Below are 25,408 nucleotides of genomic sequence, written 5' to 3'. Positions count from 1 at the left end.
GAGTTCAAATCTGACCTCAGACACTTGACACTTACTAGCTGTGTGACCCTGGGCAAGTCACTTAACCCTCATTTCCCTGCAAACCAACCATACAAACAAACAAAAAACCATCAAGAAGCATTATCTGTAATGGGGATAAGCTAGAAGTTTTCCCACTAAGATCAGAAATGAAACAAGGATGCCCATTATCACCATTATTATTGAATATTGTACTAGAAATGTTAGCTTTAGCAATAAGAGAAGAAAAAAATTGAAAGAATAAGAATAGGCAAGGAGGTTAGAAAACTATCACTCATTGCAGCTGATATAATGGTATACTTAGAGAATCCTAAAGAATCAACTAAAATTCTGGAGAGCAATTGGGAACCATGCCCAAAAGACTATAAAAATGTGTATAACCTTTTACCTAGCAATACCACTACTAGGCCTATATCCCAAAGAGATCATAAAAAAGGTAAAATGACTCACATATACAAAATGGTAATGTAAATTTAAAACAAAAAAATAAAGTAGTTATTAAATATTGAAACTAATTCATGATTTTTGGCCCATGCTATATATGAACACAATTACAAAACACTTTTTACAAAAATAAAGTCAGATCTAAACAATTGGAAAAATATATCAATTGCTAATGGGTAGGCTTATCTAATATAATAAAAAATGACTGTTCTACATAAATTAATTTACTTATTCAGTGCCATACAAATTAAACTACCATTGTTTAGAGCTAGAAAAAAATTATAATTTCATATGGAAGAATAAAAGTTCAAGAATATCAATAGAATTAATGGGGAAAAATGCAATGGAAGATTGTCTAGCCATAACAGATCTAAAACTTTATTATAAAGTGGCAACCTTCAAAACAATTTGCTACTGGCTAAGAAATGGAGTGGTGTATCAGATTTGGTACACAAGACACAATAATAAATAATTATAGTTATCTACTATTTGATAAACCCAAAGACTACAGCTTTTGGAGTCTTTTGAAAAAAACTATTTGACTATTTGTCAAAAACTACAGGGGAAACAGGAAAATAATCTGGCAGAAACTAGGCATAGACCAACATGTCACACTGTATACCAAGATAAGGTCAAAATGGGTATATAAATTAGACCTAAAAGCTGATGCCATAGGCAAATTAGGAGAGGAAGGAATAGTTTACCTGTCACATCTGTGGAGAAGGGGAGAATTTATAACCAAAAAATAGGGAACATTATGGAAGACAAAATGGATAACTCTGATTATATCAAATTTAAAATTTTTTGCACAAACAAAACCAATGCAAGCAAGATTAGAAGGAAAGCAGCAAGTTGGGAAATGTTTCTACAGCAAGTGTTTCTAATCAAGACCTCATTTCTCAAATATATAGAGAACTGAGTCAAATGTATTAGAACACAAGTAATTCTCTGGTCAAAGGATGTGAACAGGCAGTTTTCAGAGGAAGAAAATAAAGCTATCTTTAGCCATATAAAAATGGTTCTCAATTCTTATTGATTTGAAAAGTACAAGTTAAAATAACTCTGAGGTACCACCTCAGACCTATCAAAATTGTCTAATATGACAGAAAAGGTAAATGATAAATTTTGGAGAAAATGTGGGAAAATTGGGACACTAATGCATTGTTGGTGGAATTGTGAACAGATCCAAACATTCTAGAAAGCAATTTGGAACTATACTTATAGGGCGACCAAACTGTGAAGAATCTTTGATACAACAATACCACTACTAGGTATATATCTCATAGAGATCATAAAAAGAGGAAATGGCCAACATGTAAGAAAAATATTTATAGGGGCCGTTAGGTGGTATAGTGGATAGAGCACCAGCTCTGGATTCAGGAGGACCTGAGTTCAAATCCAGTCTCAGACACTTAACAATTACTAGCTGTGTGACCCTAAGCAAGTCACTTAACCCCAATTGCTAGCAGCTCTTTTCGTGGTGGCAAAGAAGTGGATATTGAGGTGATACACATCAATTTGGGAATGGCTGAACAAGTTCTGATATGGGAATCTAATGGAATACTATTTGGTATAAGAAATAATGAGCAGACAGATTTCAGAAACACCTGGAAAGACTTGCATGAACTGATGCTGAGTGAAGTGAGTAGAACCAGGAGAATCTTGTACACAGTAATAGCAGCACTGTGGAATGATCAACTATGACTTAGGTCTTCTCAGCAATACAATGATCCAAGACAATTCCAAAAGACTCATGATGGAAAATGGTCTCCACATCTAGAAAAAGAACTATGGAGTTCGGGGGGCAGCTAAGTGGTTCAATGGATAAAGCACTAGCCATGGATTCAGGAGGGCCTGAGTTCAAATATAGCCTCAGATACTTGACACTTACTAGCTGTGTGACCATGGTCAAGTCACTTAACCTTTGGGGCCTCACAAAAAAAAAATATGGAGTTCAAATGCACATTGAAGCATACTATTTCAGTTTTTAGGGATGCCCCTTCCCTTTTGCTCTGTTTCTTCTTTCACAATATGAATAAAGTGGAAATAGGTTTACAAGACTGCACATGTATAACCTATATCAGATTGTTTGCCATTTTGGGGAGGGAGGATAAGAGTGTGAAAGGGAAAAAAAACCTAAAACTAAAAATTTCATAAAACATTAATGTTTAAATCTATCTTTACATGAAATTGGAAAAATAAAATGAAATAAAATACTGTTTACAAACAAAAAAACAAAAGTAAGGTTACTTATATAACTTTATATAACTATATAGTTATATGTGTATGTGTGTGTATATATATATAGTTACAAAAATTCAAATGCGTTACATTCAGCATCTCCATACCTCTCATGCTACATATTCAGTCAGTTGCCAGATATTATCATTTCTACCACTTTAACATCTTTCATATCTATTCCTTTTCTGTACTCACACAATCACCTCCGTAGTTCCAAGACTGTTGCTTCTTACCTCACTTATTTTGATGGCTTCCTTCTTAATTTCCCTGCTTCTAGTTTCTCTGCACTCTCTTCCCTCCTCATGTCTACTATGAAGTGACATAACACAACCCATCTTACCAATAAATTCCATTTAGATTCCTATTGAATTTGGAGTTAAATATAAATTTATGTTTAATATTTTTATGATATTATTCATACTTTTCTTTCCAATCCTTAGACATTATGCATTCCTTGTTATTCTCTGTAGTAAAGTCTGCACTTCTTGTTCTTCACACACATGAATCAATATTCTATCTCTGTCTTAGCATGTATTTGTCCCCCATGCCTAGTGTACATTTCTTCCTCATTTCTACTTCTTTAAATCTCAAGTTTAAACCCAAGCTTCACCTTCTAAATGAAGACTTTTTGCTGTCTCTTAGCTGCTAGTAGACACCTTAAAAATAACCTTTCATTTATTTTATATATGGTATTCATACTTACATGCACATTTTATATATACATATAAATATATATGTATATAGGTATACATATACATGTGTGTATATATATGTAACGAGTGGAATGACGCCACCTGCTGGAGAGTTACTGTAGGAAAGCCCCACCATAAGGAGAAGATGTCTGAGGGCAAGCCTTGTGGCTTTCCTTGCGGCGTCAGGAAGTGACATTTGCTCATGGGTACTGTCAATCAAGGATACTGGTCAATTAGCTTGGAGATGTGTGTGTGAGTGCATGGAATGTTCCCAGTTTCACAGGAAGCTTGTAGGATAAAGGAGGTATGGCTCTCTTTCATGAGGACTCTAGTGGAAAGCAGAGCTAAAATAAGCGCTCCCTGAGATAGATAGATGTAGGCATCTAGGCCTCTTTCTCTCTCTTCACCAAATTCTTATTCTCCTTAATAAATGCTTAAAAGTCTAAACTCTTGTTAAAACTTATAATTTATTGGTGACCACTCATTAAATATTTTAGACAGACTAGGTAGAATTTTAGCCCTTACATATATGTGTGTATATACACACACACACACACACATATGTATGTAAATGTATATACCCAAGTACATATGTATGTGTATTTTGTCTCTCTTCCATTCTTGATAAATATCAACTTTTTTAGATAAATGTTTATTTAATTTTTGCTTTAGGATCCTTAGTGCTTAGCACTCTGCCTAGCTCATAATCACTCATAATAGATTGATTAAAAAAAAATGAAAACCTTTTATGTTCTTTAATGTTTACCTTTATCCCTTATTCTTTCAAAGATAATCCTTGTGGCCATAGTCGATGTGTACAGATATAGTCCTCCCATCCCCACACGTGTATGTATATACACATGTGTGTATATTCATGTATATATGTGTGTATATATGCATAAATTCAAATGATATGACTTTATTATACTTGTTATGTATTCTTCTGTTTGGTTGGAGTTTTCGTAGCAGTTAGTACTGTACAAACTTTTCTTTTAAAACCTATTTTCTGGGGACAGCTAGGTGGTGCAGTGGATAAAGCACTGCCCCTGGATTCAGGAGGACCTGAGTTCAAATCTGACCTCAGACAATTGACACTTACTAGCTGTGTGACCCTGGGCAAGTCACTTAACTCCAATTGCCCCACTATATATATATAATTTCTTTCTTCCTTTCTTTCTTGTTGAAACTCTGGAGTATGATCATTATATTTTTGGGTGAGTTATATTTAATCCACCTGAAATGAGTCTAAATATTCTTGCAAGATTGTCTTTTCAATATTTCTCACAGATTTTATTTATGGTTTCCTAAAATATGGCATTCAGAATGTTTCTTCATGAAGTTTCCCTGATACCAATAATCATTCTATTCTCTCACTGAACTCTGTCCTCTGTATCTACATTCTTTTTCAAGGATCGAAAATTATTTTTTCAGCTGTGAAGTCCTTTTATTTATTCTCCTATCTCTTAATTTTCATCTCCTGTTGAAATAATTTTATACATCATATACCAATTTATTAAGATTTTTCAGTAGGTCATTTCAAATTTTTTAGCATCATGGTCTTCTTATATTCTTTCATTGATTTTATATCCACATTTGAGGATAGAAAAAATTAGATGGTCCTTTATTTCTCTTATTGAGTTTATTAGCCACTATAAAGACTGTTATAGTAGAATCACTTTTGCTTCTAGAATTTTTATTGTTATTGGCATGATTGTGTCATTGCTATTTCCTGGAAATGTCTTAAACCACTTTAAAAAAATGTTACTATGTATTCCTTATATCACTGCAGTGTCTTTTATTTCTTAGTCCTTCCTTGAACTATTCTTTTATTTTTCTGAGACATTTTTCCCTCTAAAGATTTTTTTCTTATTCCTCCCACCCCAATTTGTTTTGTTGATTTATTTTATTTGGCATATTTGTTGCTTTTTTATGGCTATTTAGGAGAACTGGACTTAGTCACAACAACTAATCCAGTCATCATGTTGTTATTTAAAATAGAAAACATGACTAAAGAATGGTGGTAGGAGCAAGACATTGCATTGATTGAGAGTAAAGAACCAGGTTGAGGGGAGGTAGTTTGGAATTATTTAGAAACAGTTGTCATGGTAATACATGGATGAGTCAAGTAATCCCTGAAGATGTTTGGCTCTCTGGAACATTCCAGTATGAAAGAAGCAGAGGAATAACTTCATCAATATATGAATTCCCACATGGACATGAATGTGATGCAGTGAATCAACAGAGAAAATGACCTCTCCATGCTTTAGTATTCAGTGACCATGGCAGAAAAAAAAATCACCTCCTGATAAATGATATACCCCTCCAAACTTAGCTTAGCCACAATATAAAAATTATATTTATGTAACTACAGAAAGCTATACTTAAGTATAGACAAGGATACAAATGTAATTTGTTGGTATTTTATAACAACTCAATGGAAAACGAAAATAACAGAAAATTGCCCTAAAATTCAACTCTGTTTGTCATCAACATTCAGATGCAAAACTGAATTACTATGGTGTAACTTGATTCTTTTGGCTATTTAAACTCTGCAATGCTCTTGTTTTTCACAGAGGGAAATCACTATGATTTTCATTGCATTGCTTTTGAATTGTTTGAAAGCAGCACTTCTAAATATTCCTTATGTTTTCACATTTTCCCATTTCTGCAGAAAGTGTCTAAGAATTTCCTTAAGGTTATGTGTATGATAGTTTTTTGGAAAGAGTATGAAAGTATTACTCATAACCTTGGATTGGATAAATCCACTGACTAACAGAACTACCCACACAAACTCTTATTTAGCAAGGGGCACATGGGAGGGTAAATGACAGAAGAACTGTTTATAGCTCTGAGATTTACTTAAAACTATAAACAAGTGAATGTGAAGGGAAAATCTCCATTGCTTAAATGAAATGAGTAAAAAGAAAACTATTAAATTTTTTAGCTGAAATGGAGCATTTTTGAGATGTCAGCATAATTTCAGTTTAAAATGACACAATGCAAAGAGAATACATAGCTTTTCTATAGCCTCTTGTAGACACATAGCAGTGATACTCACCCAAAATGAACAAGGAAGTTCCAGAATATTTTCCCAACCATTACATTGTTAAATAATATCTTTTTATATTGAGAATAAGAGAATTGAGGACTAGGTAATCTCTTTTTTTGGTAATTATGTGTATGTAATTTTTCTCCTTCCCCAAATCCTACTAAAGTATTTAATCTCACTGGGCCTATTTTCTCATCAGTTAAATGAGGGAGTTAGATTATATGATCTCTAAGGTCCCTTCTAGATCTAAATCTAAATCCTATAAACTTAAAATCAGAAAATAAAGTATACATCCATCATTGTACAAAGAATCATTCTGTCAAAATAAAATTTTTCTCCCGGGTCATTAAAAAGATGCAGAAAAGTTAGTGAAAACATAACATGGGAAATATGAGATTGAAGATAACAGTTATATAGTCTGTAGAGAAAAGACTAAAGAAGATTAATATAAAATAATGATAGATTCACTCTGAGATTGAACCACAGCATTGGAAACAAGTTTTTGATTGTCTGGTGTTTCCTTTTTCTTATCTTATGTGACATGAAAAAGTGGAAGGTGCTGCTACTAAAATATAAACTGATTGCTAATGAAAAGGTAAATTTCAAGGATGAAAGATGATAAAAGGCAGAAATATTTTCCCAACATCATTTTGCACTCAGCACTAATTTTTCTCACGCAAAATTTAAGTTGAGAGAAGGTAGAAAAGAAAATGAAAATAATTGAAAGGTAAACAATATACAAAAATATTAAAGTATACATTCTCTGGATTTTTAGTTAAAGGAAGAAACATAGGAGACTATTCAATGAAGAAAATATTGACATCAAGAAAATATCCACATGTACAAAAATGTTAATAGATTAACTAAAGAACAATAATGCTTCTTTAACTTATCTATTTAATGTCAGTTTAATGTTAGTTTACAAGTGAGGCAACCAAGGTCCAAAGTGATTGAATGGATTGCCCCAAAATCACTTTGGGAGTAATTAGCTGCTAAGAAGAAAACACAGGGCCTATGATTTCAAATTTAATATTCTTCCATTACATCCAGATTCATAGCCACATTGTTTGAATTTTAATAATTTTGTAAATGCTCTTTTGATTTTTCATTACTGTTATTTCTGGATATACCCCACACTCAACCAAATCCATAGCAAAATTTAACCTACCTTTGTAACAAAGAAAAGTTGTAAAGCAAATACAACAGTGATTATGCCCACACTTCTAGCAACATTCTGGCATAATTTGTGAAAGCAAAATGCAGGAAACAAAATGACTACCAATTATTGAAGAAATGCTGACCAGATTGTAATATATGAATGTACAAGTATCTTATTCCATTGTAGGGAATTATGTGAAGAATTTAGAAATGAAAAGATGTATGGGATGTGACAGAGTGAAGAAAGTGAGCAAAGTGAACAACATAATGAGTTAGCAGTTTAAATACAATCATTATGAAGAGCTTACAAGCTCTGGTCAATTACAATGGCCAATATCAGTAAAACAATGTTAGACCCATATCATAATAAATATCCCTTTATTAGCTATGTGGAGAATGGATTGTAATGGGGAGAAGTTTGAGGTAAGGAAGCCAATTAGGAGGCAATCAAAGTATGTCAGTACAAGTGAAAAGTGATAAGGTACATGAAGAGAAGGGAATGAATATAGGAGATGTGGTAAAGGAAGAAACAATAAGATTTGATTGCTAGATAAATAAATAGAGAGATAGAAAGATAGATATACATGCACAACAGTGAATAAATGATCAAATGCAGAGTACAAACTTGGGTGACTAAAATGTTGGTGGGAGCCTAGAAACTGTCAAGGCAGTTCATTGAGAGACTAGAAGAAAACAATGGTTTTATTAAAGTGTGAATACTGTAGGACCCACCATATGACTTAGGGCAAAGTTCATGTGTAGATTTAGTGTCAGGTACCTCCTAAGTATGCATTATAAATAGATTCAAATTAAGTTACCCAGGAGACAACACAGACACACATGTTGGATTTACTGGGGAATGGCATACATGCACACACATATGTATGCATACACAAATTCATGGATATCTATGTACAAACACTTGTATATATGTACTTATACATTTATAAATTCTATATGTGCATATGTGTATATATACATGTGTATCTGAAAATAATTTAGAATATATTATGGAATATGTTATAAAATATTGATCTAAGTCTAATTTACAGCTTTATCAATTTTTAATCAAATAAGTGAGACTTTTACCAGTACGTTTTTGTTTATTGAATACTACTGTGTCATTGAATTCCAATATTTCTGATTCCCTCCTTTCTAGTTCATTCCAAAAATCTACTTTTCCATTTTAAAAATAATACCAGAAAATTTTGATGACTGATGCTTTATAATACAGTTTGAGGTATGGAAGTGCTTATTCCCTCTTTATCCCCACTTATTTCCCATTAGTATTCTAGATTTTTTTTCCTTTTTGCAAATGAATTTTATGATTATGTTTTTGAGTTCTGTAAAATATTCCTTAGAAATTTTTATTGGTATAACAGTAAAGATATCCATTAATTTTTTGTCATATTGTGCTTTAAAATATATATTGGTATGGCATAGCAGTGAATATTTCTCAAACTACCTAAGTTTTTTCTTTATTTTTTTATGGAGCAATTTATAATTTATATGTGTCTTGTGTGTTTTGGTAGATTGAGCCCCAGATATTTTACACATATTGCAGTTATTTGGAACAATACTTCCCTTTCTAATAAGGATTCTAATATCTCTCTCTCCCCCTCCATATATATATATATATATATATATGTGTGTGTGTGTGTGTGTGTGTGTGTGTGTGTGTGTGTGTTTGTATATATGTATATGTGTATATATATGTGTGTGTATATATATGTATATATATATAATTCTGAAAAATTATTTTGTAACATGCAATTTTTGCTGAAGCTATTTTCTCAATTAGTATCTTTACTGATTCCATATGACTTGCTAATTAAAATATGTCATTAGCAAATATGGGTAGTTTTATCTGATCTTTAACCTATTTTACACTTTTAATTTATTTCTATTATTTTATTATTATTGATAGCATTTATAGAACTATATCAAACAATGATAGAAAGGGTAAGCATTCTTAATTTTCTCAGATACTCTTTGAGAAATGTTTTAGTACATCTCAATTTCATGAGATGCTTGCTTTTGGTTTAGATATGATTTTTCCTCTGATATAAATAACAAAAAGATCACTCTATGCCTAAATCTTTTGGAGCTTTTATTATAAATCACTGTTATACTTTGTAGAAGGTCGCCCATTTTGAGATTATCATGTTCTTGAAATTTATATACATATACACATACACATATACATATATATGCACACAAATGCATGCATGTATACATATACATATAAATATATATGCATACACACCTTTATACATATATACACAAATATATATTATGACAGTCATAATGAACAATTTCTTGGATGAATTGCTATACTTTGATAAGATTGTATTTTAAAAAGAAATTAATCTAAATTCATTAACTATCTTAGCCTGTGTTTTTCCATCTTTGCTTGATTGTTCCCTACTTTAGGCACTAAGATTAAAATTACCTCATAAAAGGAATCTAGAAAAGTATTTTCATCCTCAATTTTGAGAGTATTTTTGTTATTCTATTAATAATTGTTTGTTTGTTTGTTTGTTTGTTTCTTTTAGTGAGGCAATTGGGGTAAGTGACTTGCCCAGGGTCACAAAGCTAGTAAGTGTTAAGTGTCTGAGGTTCAGATTTGAACTCAGGTACTCCTGACTCAAGGGCCAGTGCTCTATCCACTGTGCCACCTAGCTGCCCCAATAATTGTTCTTTAAAAGCTTAATCAAATCCTCCCATGTATCCATCAGAAGCAGGAGTTTCATTTTTATTTTTTTTTCCTTTGGTAATTTATTTAAAACTAATTGAAATATGTTTTCTGGTATTGTATTATTTAAGATATTTATTTGTCATATTAATTTAAGTCATTTATATTCTTGAAAGTACTTATTTATTTAGTGTCCTCATTTTCTTTAGCACATGGCTGGATAGTAGGTTGTAAAAATTTTTTAAAGTGTCTTCTAATTTTGTTGTAATTTTACCTTGTTCATTTGTTATTATAATTTGATGTTTGCCCTTTTTAAAACCAATTTTGCTAAAGATTTAAAATTTCATTAATGTTTTTAAAGGAACCAGTCTTTTGTTTTAGGTATAATTTTATAATTTTTCTTTTTGTTTCTACCCTATTAATTTGCCCATTAATTTGTTTTTGTGTTTATTTTGTGTTTGTTCATTTGCTGACTTTCTAATTTAATTTCTATTTAGTAAATACTTTCTTCTTACCATCATCTTAATTTATTTGTAGGGATATGATATTTACCATAAGAACTACACTATCTGCAATCCTGAATTTTTGGAATGTTGTTTCTTTCTTTTTATTTTTCTATAGTTTCTCTGATTTGCTCTTTGACGTGTTCACTATTTAGGATTTGAGAATTGTGTCCCTCTTTGAGCCTGTGACTTTTGTTTTCAGTCCCTGAATGGATTACGATTTTAATTATGTTATAGTATCTCAATGATGTTTCATATGTATCCCTTTGAAAAAAAAATATCAGAAAAGTCTCAGTGCAGTTTTAGTTTCTAATAGATTAAAACTGCACTAATATTTTTGCAGATATTCTTTATTTACTTGTTATAGTTCTGTGTACTAATACATGGTGTTTCTTTTCTTCTCTTTTTCTTGTAAATGTTCCATCTTATGTTGAGAATATGTATATTCTTTAGCTATTCCAGTTAGAAGACTACATATAGCTCTAGATTTATTAGCAACTATTTCAATTAAGTATTTCCTTTTCTTTTATTTCACTTGATTTATCCCAAACTGAGAGAAATGATAATCCCCTAAAACTATCCCATTCACTACTCCATTACTGTCTGTCTTCTTTAAATTCTGTTAATGTTTCCTTTATGAATATAGATACTAAGGCATTTAGAGCATATTGATATTGACTTGTTTTCTGTTTTGCATAATATAATTTCCTTGTTTATCCCTTTTTTATCTTTTGAATGGTTTAATGTTTTCCTGATGCCATGATTGTAACTCTCACATTTTGGGATTCAAATAGAAAACTTTTTCAGCCCCTAATTTTGTTCTGTAAATAACTTTAATTTCTGAGTTTCTTTCTGTTATAAAAGAGATTACAGGATTTTCTTTTCTTATCTAATCTATCACTCTTTGTTTTGCTTTTATTTAACATACTCACTTTTAAGTTAAGGATAGTTAGGTTTAAGTTTTCCTTCATTAATATCCATCTTATGTTCCAAATTAGGATTTTTTTTCACTTTTCTTTTATAAAAATGATATTTTAACTCCTTAGTTTTTTAAACTGAATCCATGTTAAAGCACCACCATTACATGGTTCCCTTTTTTTACTATCAAGCCCTTACCTTCAACTATTTCTTACTACTTTCCCTATTTTAAAGGTTATGTTTGCTTTATTTTTAACTAGTTATTTAATTTCCTTCCCCCTCTTCATTCTCATGGTAAAATATTGAAAAAATTCTCCTTTGTTCTGTTATCATAATGCTGAGAAATAAGTAAGAAAAAATTATATATATGAAGAATAGGGATCGTGACCTTACAATCATATTATTGGAGGACCTGGCCCTTAAACATTGTTTCCAGAACAATTACTCAACAATTCTAACTCTCAAAGTTGCAAGGTCCCTCAGCAGTCCCCTAGTTTACCATAAACTTGAACAGGAATACTGATTTCAATATAGCCAGTTTCTACTTGAAAATCTCTAATATTCATGAAGCTACTACCTCCAACCACAAGCATACATTGTTGTAAAATATTAATTCTTCAGAAGAGAGACAGAGACAGAGATAGAGATGATATTCATATGTAGTTTCATACAGTTAAAGTGACAAAGCATAGGGCAGAAATAGGCATAGTATAGCAAAAATATCATTCAATTTATTATATGAGTATAGATTCAAATATCATCTTTGCCATTTACTAACTATGAGCATCTAAGCCTATGTTTTTTAATCTGCAAAATAGGAAATATTAACAATAACAATAATATGCAGTATCTTTCTCACAGGGTTCTTGATTTTAGGATGCTTTGTAAATCTGAACTATATAAATATAAACTATGTTTTTTGAAATCTTTGAAGGTGACAATAAGGAGCTCAGGGACTTTAGATGAGGGCTTATAACAGTTCTAAAACAAAAGCTAAACTATGAGAGCTAAGGGATCTGGCAGGTTGTAAACAACCTGGCAATAGGCATAGCTCTAGTGATGTCTCCCCAACTGGGAGTGAAACTCATGCCAAAGAAACATAAGGAAGTTCTAGTGAAAAAGTCTTTCTAATGATAATGAGCATGTTCCAAGCTATGACACAAGACAATGTAAAGCAGAGCCCTGACTTGGGCATCTTAAGATTTCTTAGGAATTCCATATAAAGCAGGAAAGTTAGTTAATGGGATACAGTACATAGAATACATAGAGGCATTCTAATGTCAGGGGAATTATCACAGATACTTATACAAGTTCTTGTAAATTAAAGTAGTACTTTTTGTATTTTTATTTATTTTATTAAAAATTTCCCAATCATATCTTAATCTTATTGGGCTACACTTGGAGTTTTGTTGGTAATCTTATGGAGGAGGGAGGGGAGGGAAGGAAGGAGGAATGCAATTTAGAACTCGAAACTTTTTTTGTAACACTTCCATCTATATTCAGATACCATCAGTTCTTTCTCTGTAGATGAATTGCATTTTTATAAGACCTTCAGAGTTGTCTTGGATCACAGCACCACTGAGAATAACTAAGTCATTCCCAGCAGATCATCCTATAATATCACTGTCATTTCGTATAGAGGACATTTCACTTTGCTTCAGCTCATGTAAGCCTTTCCAGGTTTTTTCAGATAGCATCCTGCTCATCTTGTTTGTTTTTTTGTTTTGTTTTTAGTAGACTACATTTATATAGTACTTTAAAGTGACATTTCCTTAGAAAACAGTCATGAGGTGATTAGTGTAACAATTACAGACAATAGTAATGTGGGAATTGCTGGGAGGGAATGGTGAGCTCTGGCCTGAAAAGAAACCATGAGACTTTGGCATCTGGAAGTAACCTTTCTGGGGTTTCAAATGTCAGATCAGTGTCAGGAAGTGATGTCTGCCGCCCGTGGGTCCTGTCAATAAGTGTTACCAGACAATTAGCTTGGAGTTGTGTGTGTGGATGGCACCGTTTCCTGTTTCACAGGAGGGTTCTGGGAGAAGCCACGGGGGAGCGAGGTCCTTTCATTTCCAGATGGGGACTTGGCGGAAGAGACAGGCAGGATAGGGAGAGCAGGCAAATCTCTTACTTTATCCATGTGTTTCTCTTTACTAACCCCTAATAGACTTTAATAAATACTTAATGCCCAAAGATTCATGCTATACATTTTCTAATTTAAAGCAAGCACTCATTAGATTTTAGACATCACAGCTAGAATTTTAGGCCTTACAGTAAATAGTACCTTATACCTGACAAAGATTTTTCTTCACAATAGACCAGCAAAGTAAGTACCACCACCACTACCATCTCCATCATCTTAAATTCTTCATGCCTCTGATACAGATTTTTCCCAGTTACTATTGCTGTTTCCCTCCATGCTATTCACTTCCCATGATATTCACTCCATTTTCTATCTTCTTTTACCCTTTCTCAACTCAAAACTGTTTTGCTTCTCATTGCCACTCCCCCAATCTGCCCTCCTTTCCTTCACCCCAACCCCCTCATTCCCTTCCCCTTCCTACTTTTCAACAGGGCAAAATATATTCCTATACCTACTTCAGTGTGTATGTTATTCCCTCTTTGAGCCAATTATATTGACCGTGAGGCTCATTTACTCCCCTGCCACTCCACCAAATTTCCCTGAACTCCATAAGCTTTTTCTTTCTTCTTTTATGTGAGATATTTTGCTCCATTTCACCTCTCCTTTTCCCTTTCTCCCAGTGCAATACTCTAACCCCTTAATTTTATTTTAAAAATGTCATTATGGGGCAGCTAGATGACACAGTGGATAAAACATTCTTCCTGGACCCAGGAGAACCTGAGCCCAAATATAGCTTCAGACACAAGACACTCACCAGCTGCACAACCTTGGGGGTGCCACCCACCTCTGACTGCTCCACAAAAAAATAAGAAGCAAAAATAAATGCTTTACATATATCATTCCTTCATAATCAATTCCAACCTGTAACCTCTGTCTAAATCTATTCCTCTCATCTGCCCTAATACTGATAAAGTTCTTATGTGTTAGACATATCATCTTCTCATGTAGGAATGTAAACAGTTTAACTTTTTAACATCTCTCATGATTTCTTTTTCCTGTTTAACTTTTTATACTTCTCTAGGATCTTGTGTTTGAAAGTCAACTTTTCTTTCTATTCTGGTCTTTTCATCATGAATGCCTGAAAGTCCTCTTTTTCTTTGAAATCCCATTTTCCCCCCTGAAAGATTATACACGGTTTTGCTAGGTAGGTGAATTTTGTTTGTAATCCCATGTCCTTTGCCCTCTGGCATATCATATTCACTGCCCTCTGATCTTTTCATGTAGAAACTGATAGTGCTTGTGCTATCCTGACTATGGCTCCACAGTACTTGAATAGTTTCTTTCTGGATGCTTACAAAATTTTCTCCCTGACCCGAGAGCTCTGGAATTTGACTATAATATTCCTGGAACTTTTCATTTTGGGATTTCTTTCAGGAGGTGATCAGTGGATTCTTTCAATTTCTATTTTACTTTCTGCTTCTAGAATATAAGGGCAATTTTCCCTGACAATATCTTGGAAAATAATGTCCTAAGACATTATTTAGATCATGGTTTTCAGGTAGTCCAATAATTTTCAAATTATCTATCCTGGATCTATTTTCCAGGTCAACTGTTTTTCCAAGGAAACGTCACATTGCCTCTATTTTTTTATTCATTTAGATTTTCTTTATTGTGTCTTGGTTTTTCATAAAGTCATTAGTTTCCATTTGTTCAATCCTAATTCTTAGGCAATTATTTTCTTCAGAGAGCTTTTCCATTTGGCTCTTCAAGCTGTTGACTTTTTTTCATGACTTTCCTGCATCACTCTTCATTTATGTTTCCATTTTTTCCCTCTATCTCTCTTACTTTATCTTCAAATTCCCTTTTGAGCACTTCTATGGACTGAGAACAATTCATATTTTTCCTCAAAGCTTTGGATGTAGGAGCCCTGATGTTGCTACCCTCTTCTGAGGGTATACCTTAGTCTTCCTGGTCACCAATGAAACTTTCTATTGTCAGCATATTTTTCAGCCTGCTCATCTTGACCAGCCATTTCTTGACTTTTAACTCCTTCTTAAAGTGGGGCACTGCTTCCTGGATGCACTGTCCCAAGATTCAGGAGGTCTAGGGTGGTACAATTTAAGGAGAGGCATGTTCTTCACTCACCTGGACTGTTTTCTGGTCTGTAAATCACCTCAGACCTACTTGCTCTCCAAACAGGAAACAAAATTTGGTTTTGCTAAGGTTGAGAGCTTTGGTGAGCCTTCTCCCCTCTCCCACCCGGGCTGCTGCCACCACTTAAGACTGCCTTGTGTTTCGCAGCATTAGTCAGGACCAGCAGAGACCCTTGTAATCTCTCCCCAAGCCAACTGCACAGCCCTCTCACCAGACCATGAGGTCAGTTCCAGAAGCCTCTGGTGCTGCAGCCAATTCAGATGCTCCAGGGGGTCTTCTTCCCTGGAGTGGCTTGCCTGGGGTTGGATATACATAGTGCAGTCTGGGTCTGGATCTGCATAGCACTCTGCCTGGGTCTCGGTGGCCAGCCTGAGCCTGGATTATTGCAGCACGACCTGGGTCTGGATTGGTGTTGTTGCCGCTACAGGGTAAGACTCTACTTCCACCCCAGCACAGCAGCTCCCTCCTGCTGACCTAAGCTGTCTTTGCCTGGAAAATAATCTAACACCATCCTTTTTTGGGTTCTGCTGCTCCAGGCATTGTCCTATGGCATTATTTGGAGGTTTTTGGCTTACTGCCTTTCTTCCACCATCTTGGCTCTGCCTTCTTTCTAAAGTTGTACTTTTGACCCAAAGGGTTTTCCTTTTGTGTCAGCCTGTTTTTCATGCCCACTTCACAGTCTACATTATGTTTATGCCCATTAGACATATATGCTCACTATGGTTTCTCCTTTATCTGTTGTGTTGATTATGTTGTTGCACAATATACCAGGTCTTTATCCACATAATCTTCTCCATGAACTCTCATGGTTTGATGGGATGACAGTTGGAGAAAAGTAAATACCAAGTTTTTTGTATGTACAATACACACTAAATCTCATGTCTTCTCCTCAGGTCCATACCAATATCAATCTATTAAATAGTAATAATGATTGCTCTTCATATGACACTAGTTTTTCTTAGACTTTATATTTCTTTTGAAATATAGTTAATTTAAAAAATGCCAAGATTTAGCAGATGCCATTTGGGATAAAGATGATCGCACTGTAATAATACTAATGGAAAAGAGAGTATTTGAAGACCAAATCTGGTCAGTTCTGGTCTTTTTCTCAGGAAACCTTGGAAGTCCACCATTTCACTAAATGTCCATTTTTCCCCTGAAAGGGAATGATCAGTTTTGTTGGGTAGTTGATTATTGGTTGTAATACTGCTCCTTTGCTATCCAGAATATCATATTCCAAGCCCTGTGATCCTTTAATGTTGAAGCTGCCAGGTCCTGTACAATCCTGACTGTGGCTCCATGAAATTTAAATTGTTTCTTTCTGTCTGATTAGAGTAATTTCTCCTTCACCTGATAATTCTTGAGTTTGACTATAATATTACTTGAAGTGTTCCTTTTGGGGTCTCTTTCAGGAGGAGATCAGTGGATTCTTTTAATGATGATTTTATCCTCTTATTGCATAAATTCAGGGCAGTTCTCCTTGATAATTTCCTGGAATATGATGTCTAGACTCTTTTCTTGATCATGGCTTTCAGGTAGTCCAATAATTCTCAGATTATCTCTCCTGAATTTATTTTCTAGGTCAGTTGTTTTTCCAATGAAGTATTTCACATTGTCTTCTATTTTTTCAGTCTTTTCATTCTGCTTGACAGATTCTTGGTGTCTCATGGAGCAATTAGCTTCCATCTGCCCAATTTTAATTTTTAAGGCATTATTTTCCTTAGTAAGCTTTTGTACCTCTTTTTATATTTGGCCATTTTTTTTCTCCCATTTGGCCCTTCTTTTCTCCCCTTTGGCCTATTTTTTCTTTCATTTCGCCAATTGTATTTTTTTAAAGAATTGTTTTCCTCAGTCAATTTGTGTGCTTCTTTTTCGAGCATAACGTTCATTTCTCTCATTTGTTTTTCAATTTTTTCTTCTCTCTCATTTGGTTTTTAAAAGCCTTTTTGAGCTGTATAAAGAAGGCTTTTTGGTCTTGAGACAAGATTGTCTTCCCACTTGAGTCTTCACTTGTAGGCATTTTGACAAACTTATCTAAGTTTCAATTTTGGTCTTCCCTGTCACCTTAGAAGCTGTCAATAGTAAGGTTGCTTTTTTTTTTTTACTCATGTTGTAGCCTATTTTTAAATTTATAAACTTGAAGTCTTCTCCTGGGGCACAGTCGTCACTGTTGCTAGCTTCTTATAGCTCTGAGCTATCCCACTCTCCACTATGTCAAGCTGTAGCTGTGTTGAGCTGCCTGCTGAGCCAAGAAGTTCTGAGCTGCCCTCCCCTTTCACCCAGGTGTGACAGATCTTTCCTGAAGTCCTCTAAATTTTCTCAAGCAGGAGGATTGTGTCTCTCTGTCTTTTTGTAGGTTCTGTAGTTCCAGCTGGAAAACAGAGTAGAAAGAAAATCCTGGCTAAAGGGCACAGACACCTGATGGATATAAAAGAGGTCAATAGCCTTGTTGATTGTTTTGTGGGATGGTGTCTAGATATAGAAGATAAAAAGAATAGGCAAAATGTATCCTTTATTAGTAAAGTCTTCCCAGGTGTATCAAATTTGTAAGTCTTATTTATAAGTATATAAATATACTGTGACTTTTAGTAAATGTGTTGTGAATGCTGACCATGGGAACTAAAGTGCACAAGATAACAAGGTAAAACCCTGGGTGTAGATACCACAGTTTCTGCAAACCAATGCTAAAAAAAGATTACTTTGGGTAAGTAGATGTTTATTATAACAGCATTTTATTATGTAACATAGAACACAAGTTCCTTGAGGATAGGGACATTATTTTATTTTTATTTTTGTTTGTATTTCCAACCAGGAATAGAACAATCCTTTGCACATAGTCAGTGCTAAACATTTAGTGAATTGCCTTGGGAGAAGGCAATATAATAACCTTGATAAAAGATAGAAATTAATAAAATATTCAAGGCAAAATTCTCTGGTAGAGAAAAAGAAACATGCAGAAAGGTAACTCAGCCATGATGGAGAACAGGGAGAACATGGAGCCAGAAAATTTCATGTTGGAATACATGTATAGCCCTAACAGTGGCAGGATTTGAAGCATAGAGAATTAAGTGAGCTACCTTGGCAAAGGTACCTAGAACCTCCAAAATATTAACATAAATCTATGATGGGGCCAAGTTTATGATGAATTCCAATATTATCACCATTTGGCCATAACAGAGAAATAATTTCAACAGACCTGTCAATGACCCCAACAAAGGTCTTGACCTTAGTCCAAGCTCTCCTAGTTTATAACTATCTATCTACCTCTCTATCAATGACAATAGTGCTTATAACCATCAATATCCCAGGTGACTATGTATAAGGGTGTGAAATGACCACTAAGTAGTGATACAAAACTATTGTAGCAGACACTATACTGCCTATTGAGCCTCTCTGAGACAAGCAGACAGTAATGAGTGGAGATCCTAACATCTAAAAAAGAACAAAGAACAAGTATTTCTTGCACATAGGCACTGTATCATTATTGAGGCTGGATATCTGGACCTGAATATTATCATTCCATCCCCATACTTAGTGTTAGATGATAAAATGAGTTAGATACAATAGTGATTTTATGGCTTCATTTGGCATTTGAAGTCCTTCACATTTGGGTGCAGAAGTCTTTCCAGGCTTATTTTACAGTACTTCTCAGACAGTTGAGTTGCCTTACTTGCATTTATCTCCATATGACACCTCATTTCCCACCTGCATGCCTTTGAATAGCCTACCACTCCCCCATATTAATAATTTTCTCCTTCCTAATCTTTACCAAGTTCCTTTTAATTTCCACTTACAGCAAACTTTGCCTGATTTCTGTATGTCAGTATCTTCTGCAATCTAAAATTATTTTATATTTATTTTCTATGTACTCCATTCCAATTTGATGGATTATACTATAAATATGCAAATTTCTCATTAAGTTGTTAAACCATTTGAAGATTACTTCAAATTGGAATGGAGATTCTTATGGTTGATGTGCATGAAAAGGGAAAATCACACTCCTTCAAAACAAAACCCCCAAAATAAAAATATTTTGCTCATTTCTGCCAAGATCAATCTATAAAAGAAAGTGCTGGGTCAGAGAGTGAGACAATGAACCCCAAAATAATAATGGATACCTCAGTCTCCATAAGAAGCAGCTTATACAAGTCCATGCAAACTAAGTTGGGGCTAAAATAGAGTAGTCCTACAACAGGGTACATATGGTTTCTACCTCCCTTAGCTGTCTCACTGGAAAGTCTTGAGGTATTTCAGTAGGTTCATGCAAGAAACTATAAAGATGGAAAATCTGGGTTGACTGTATACTGCAAAAGAAAGAACTGTTATAATTCTTTCACCAGGGCAGTGATTTCCTGACAGCCTATTTTTTGCCCCAGAAATTCCATCTTTCTTAAAATGGAATTTGTCCTATATGGCAAAGCCCTGTTGTTAATATATATAGTGGAGGATGGGTCTGATGGATACAGTGTGCTGGCTGGGTGCCCAAAATTAGATGAGGATAACAGTCACACAAATATACCAGACCAGTAGATCTGGAAAAGTAGTGTTCACACAAAATATAGGAGAAACTGAATGAATGAATGAATGAGAATTTAAAAAAATTAAATGGAGACCTATTATCCAGCCAAAAGTTATAACCTTGTTCTTCTCATCTAAACCATATCAGAAATCAAGAAGGCATGGACTCCTATTTATTTGATTCACATATTTAGGTTGGATGGTGTACCTCTCAGAGCTCCAATGTGATAGATATCACTTCCTTACCAACTGGTCCAGCAGGTGAGGCATAAGAGTAGAGGATACTATTTTAGGATGGTAATGATTTTCAGAGTTCTATAAACATTGTTATCTTAATTAAAGATCCCTGTACTCCTTTGTGAGAGGTGAAGGTTGAGATAAACCCCTTCTATGGAGTACAAAACCTAGTGCAGTGCCTAGCAAATAAAAGCCAAGTCAATAGGCATTTATTTAGTACCTGCTATTTGCAGGTACTACATTAGTATCCCCCACTTAGTGTTGGAGATAAAAATACAAGTAGGAAAAATAAAAATACATCCCCTACCCTGAAAAAGCTTATAATTTAACAGTGGAAGACAATACATTAAAGGAACCTAGTGTGTTGTTTAAAAATCTAAATGTGGCTTCTAATCTGTCCCCCCAGTTTTGTGGATTAACTGGCTAAAATCACTGATAAATTCACCAAGAGTTTAGGCTTTTAAGGGTTTATTAAAAGATATAAGATAGTAAAGAGAGAGAAAGATTGAGAACAGATTCCTTATAGCATGGAAATCCTAGCCTTCCTAATTGCTCATGTGAAGTGCTGCGACCAAAAGAGGAAAAAGCCCTCCACCAGGGTTTGCTTCCTACTTCATGTGCTCCTCCCAGAAATGGGAGGCTCTTCAAGTTTATTGGCTGAGAGTGGTCTCCTGGTGATGCAGCAGTACACAGCCTCTGATAAAACTCCTTCTTAGGGCTGGCCAAATTCAAATTCAAGATCTAATCACCTCTAAGTAGGCACCCAGTAGTTCCTCATTCACACCCAATTCAAACACTACTAAGTCAATCTAGTCAAGACCCTTGGGTGTCTACCAAATTCCATGATCTTAACACACTAGAAAGTGACAAGGGGAGAGAAAAAGAAGAAAGGGGCATTACTTGGCAAGGAGACATAATAAATAACTCTAAAGAATTCCAAAATGAGGGTAGCTGGTGATGATGAGAACATCTTAAATAGAGGCCCTAGAGCTTATGGCCCTACCCTCCAGTCAGAAGGTCCAACCAGGGGGTCAGAGAATACTGATAAGATGTGAGTACTACACAGATTCAATCTTGGAGGATAACGAGATTGCCCAATGATGAGATTCCTAAGGAAGGAAGATATGACAGAGTAATCAAGCATCTAAAATTAATTTACATAGGGGAAATAGGTAGAAGAGTGTGCCGAACAAATGCTAATAATGTGTTTTTAATTAATAAGTGTTGGTTGGTTGTTAAAGGTTTTGTAGAAATTCCTATAGATTTGCCATCTCTGGCCTCAGTCACTGAATAAATATATGTGGCTAGAATCAGTAGTTTGCTGGAAGTAGCCAGAAATAACTCACAAGAGGTTATTACACTTTCAGTATGAGCATTTATGCTTTAGAAATTGTCAAACACAACAAATCAGAGTCTGATTGATTGTTTGGTTAATTTTTAGACACAATATCTCCTTATCTGGGTTTTTGTGAAGATCACATGAGGTGACAAAGGTGACACTTTGTAAACTTTGAAGTATTGTCTAAATGTCAGCTGTGGCTGCTATGGTATTAAAATAAAATAAACGATAAGAAAGATTGAAAAGATGATCAATAGTCAAAAGTTGCTTCTACTTTTATTTTTCTAGGACTCAAATATGTGTGTGTGTGTGTGTGTGTGTGTATGTATGTGTGTACTCATAATGGCATTATCCCATGATAAATCCTGAATTACAATCCAGAAGGATCTCTGATATTTTCCCATGATCCTTTACTTTTGACTCTAGTTAGGGAATCAAGTAGTGGCTGGTGGCAGTAGATATAAAAGAGGTTTCAAAAGTCTCCTGTAGTTTCTAGAAAAAGTACTCCTTATTGTCAAATAGGAGACAATAAGGTAGGGGATAGGCTTATCTGACAGCTTGTCCTGTCAGATCAAATAAAACAAACTTCCTTGGCCCAGGCTCTAATCAGTCCTTTAGGGAAACGGTTCCTAGATGTGTGCGTGCGTGTGTGTGTGTGTGTGTGAATGTGTGTTAAAAATTTATTTCTACCTAAAGTACTAGCATGTCCTTTGTTTGCCAAGTAAAATATAGGGTTTCACTCTGCTAACATTATGTCATATACTATTGTCATCGCCTGTTGCCACCATAGATGGAAAAGAGAGGACTTTGTTTGAGGTGAGTTAAATAATAATGTTGGAGCTGCTCTACATCATCATCACTCCATAGGCTTAGCATTGCATTGAGATGGTAATATTGTCATTGGTACTTCCTTGTTTCATCACAAGGTAATTGTCAAGATTCTACCCAAAATTAACACCAAAGGAGACTCCTGTATGCATATAGAATGAGGAAGCTTATATGAGACTTGGTAAATGCAACAAAATCTATCCTTTCAATCATCCAAATTATTAACTCTACTGAATCTGCCCTTGTGAGACAGTCTCTTAACCCCCTAAATCAGTACCTCAGGTATTTGTCCAAGAAAGGTGCATCTTGATGTCTTTCTTCCCTGGAAAATAAGAACCCTTGCCAAGGTCCTAGAATACATGTTTCTGTCCACATTTGGCACAAGTGAGTTGGGGACCTATTTTGAATAAGTTGGTTTACTTGGAGTTATAGCCAGATTGTGGTTTATATCATTGATATCTTTTTCTAAGCTTGTTGTCAGAAGCTTAGACCTCATGTTTGCATATATCTTTAAAACTTTAAAAATCATAGGCTTATCATAAGACTGGTTGCAGAGTAACATATTTGTGGGCCACAAGAGCTTTCCAAGATTACATACTGAATTGCAGAGAGGTTTTAATCAGAATCTAAGAAGGTATGACACACACTGGTAAAACAGCAGATCCTTGAACAATTAATTTAAAGTCTTTTGAAAATCATTATTTCATTTCAACATCATGGCAACCCTTTGAGGTATTTAAGAAAACTAATTTTAATATCACCATTTTATAGATGAGAAATCTGTAGATCAGAGAGTTCAAGTAGCTTATCTATGGGCACAAAGCAAGTTGAAGGCAAAGTCATAGAATTTAGAGCTGGAAGTTAGCTAGTGATAGAGGTAATTAGGTGGTGCAATAGATAGAGTGCTGGATGTGGATTCAGGAGCATGTAATTTTCAATCCCATATCAGACATATGTGACCCTGGTTGAGTAAGTCATTTAATTTTTTCTGGTCTCAGTTTTTTCATCTATAAAATGTAGATAATAATAAAACCTAACTCAAAGGGTTGTTATGAGGAAGAAATGACAACATATATGCAAAACCCTTTTCAAACTTTAAAGTTCTATATACATCCTAGTTATTAAAGATCATTTGGTCCAACCTGTCACTCCCAAAATGAAGAAATGAATACTCAGAGAAGATATGTGACTGGGCCAAGTTCTCACAGACTAGTAGTAGCAGAGCTCGGATCAGATTGCCAAATGACTAACTCCTAGTCCATTTTTTGTCCCTATTAGTATGTAAGGTACTTCAAAATGGGCATCCTAGAAACCAAGTTTCCTATCTCCTACTTCCAAGTGTTATCTATTATGCCTCAGCTTTTCAAATGTTATTTAAAATTACTAAAGGTAAAAACAAATACTGCATTGCTACTCCTTCTTTCCTTTTTGTAGCAATATTTCATATTCACTGGTAAGACTGACCTAAACTTGATAGCAGAGCAAATTTAATTTGTACTTTGACCCTTACACCAGTGTTAAGAAGGATTTAATTTTATTTAAAGGAGTAAAAACTGAAATACCCCACAGCATCCACATTGGCTTGACACAGCACAATTCACTAAAATGTAAATACAGATCCTCGATGAATTCCCAACGTTTTCATTTGTCATGTAAGTCTTTTGCAAAAGGGATTTAGTAATGAATTTCTTCCCAGAGCTCTAAGAGTACATTTATTATTCTGTATTTTCTCTTTGAAAAGTGATCACATAAGAACTAGAAAGGGAAGTAGATATATCTGTCTGGCTTCTATGATGAGCAAAATGACTGCTGTGGAGTGTCAGAGTTAGCAACACTTCCATTACAGTTGAAACAGCACTGCCAAACAGTGAAATGAGAACGTTTAATATCTGACTTCATAGGTCACCTACCCTGTGTAATGTGCTTTTGTTGTTGATCTTTCAGCTAAGTGTTTTCTAGCTATGGAAGTTCAAGTACACAGTACAAGAAAAACCAACAAAGAACAAGCAATGACTAACCCTACAGCAATACCACTTAGCTGGTACAATGGTAAAAAATACTCAACTTGCACTGTTAGCACCAGTATGCTTCAACATTGTTACGTAGCACTGAATCATCATACCATAATGATCTATTTCTTTATATATCACAGTTATACAAAGGAGTACACCAGAGACTGGGCAGGGTCATCAGAAATGTCAACTACAATGGGCAAGGCAGAAGGCAGGAAATAGATTATTAAGCAATAATCTAAAGTGAGGGAAGTTTACATAAAGTCTGGCCAAAGAAATTATATCAGAGGCTCTAGGAAATCATGGAAAGAATGTTGGAATATAGGAATTATTTAGGGAAAGCCCTAAATTAGAAACAATTTCATTTCTATCACCTTGTAGTTATGTCACCATCATTAGTTATTTCACCACTGAGACAGATTTTGTGAATCTGTAAAGTTGGAATAAGAATACCTAGAGTAACTACTTCATGAGATTATTCTGAGGATCGCTCAATGAAATGTAACTTTCTTGATAACA

This window comes from Dromiciops gliroides, chromosome 4, assembly GCF_019393635.1.
Source record: "Dromiciops gliroides isolate mDroGli1 chromosome 4, mDroGli1.pri, whole genome shotgun sequence".
In the NCBI taxonomy this organism is placed as follows: domain Eukaryota; kingdom Metazoa; phylum Chordata; class Mammalia; order Microbiotheria; family Microbiotheriidae; genus Dromiciops; species Dromiciops gliroides.
Note: the sequence above shows the minus strand (reverse complement) of the source record.